The sequence below is a fragment of the Cottoperca gobio genome, chromosome 2 (genome assembly GCF_900634415.1).
Source record: "Cottoperca gobio chromosome 2, fCotGob3.1, whole genome shotgun sequence".
Classification (NCBI taxonomy): domain Eukaryota; kingdom Metazoa; phylum Chordata; class Actinopteri; order Perciformes; family Bovichtidae; genus Cottoperca; species Cottoperca gobio.
In genome coordinates this window covers 2,227,031-2,227,699 of record NC_041356.1, presented here as the reverse complement: position 1 = coordinate 2,227,699, position 669 = coordinate 2,227,031, and the positions used below count along the sequence as shown (strand labels likewise).

Genomic DNA, 669 nt, shown 5'->3' with positions numbered 1-669 from the left:
AGATTCTCAGAAACCCAGACTGGAATAAACTTGTTTAGATTTGCAAAATAGCGGACTGATAGGGCTCATTAAGCTAACATTACCTCGCTGCTATAAGCTAACAGGCACTCTGAATAAAGATATGGAAACTAACGTTATAAGACACGATGCTACAACAAAAACTTTTTCAATATCTTCATTGGACACGTTTTACGTTTAGCGTGCGTACAATGTCTGTGACTTCGAAAACAATGTTATTTGTAATTTCATAAAGCTTAGAATAAATAAATGTACCGGTGATTTCCTGATTCAGCTCTCTACCCGTCTTCGGTTTGATTGATTTGAACAAAAGAAGCTGCAGTCTGCTTTCAGACCACGTGGTTTGCATTAAGTATTCATACAGGAAACCAAGCTCTCACCAACTGGACGAAGAAACACTCAGGGTAAAACCCGGGAGGTCATCGTTTAGTCTTAACTGTCACTGTAACCAATAGTTCAACGGAACTAGCATTGACAAAAGTAGATCCTCAAATCTTTTAGGTTAAAGTTGCTGAAGAAAAGTACTGTTGAAAATAACCACTGGCATAAATAAATTATTAAAACTTGGAAAAAACGAATGTGATAACAAAGACTCTTGTTCAGCATTTGACCATGCACTTACAATCTATCAAAAGTTGGAACAATGAATGA

The 669-nt window shown here is 36.6% G+C and overlaps 1 protein-coding gene across 1 annotated transcript in view; it reads right to left on the bottom strand.

Annotated features, from left to right (window-relative positions):
* Positions 1-428, bottom strand: part of rcc2 (regulator of chromosome condensation 2) — a 15,809-nt gene extending 15,381 nt beyond the window's left edge. Inside the window, 1 exon segment of the mRNA XM_029451002.1 lies at positions 274-428. The gene's annotated coding sequence lies outside the window, so the exon portion shown is untranslated.
* Between the last annotated feature and the right edge of the window lie 241 nt (positions 429-669).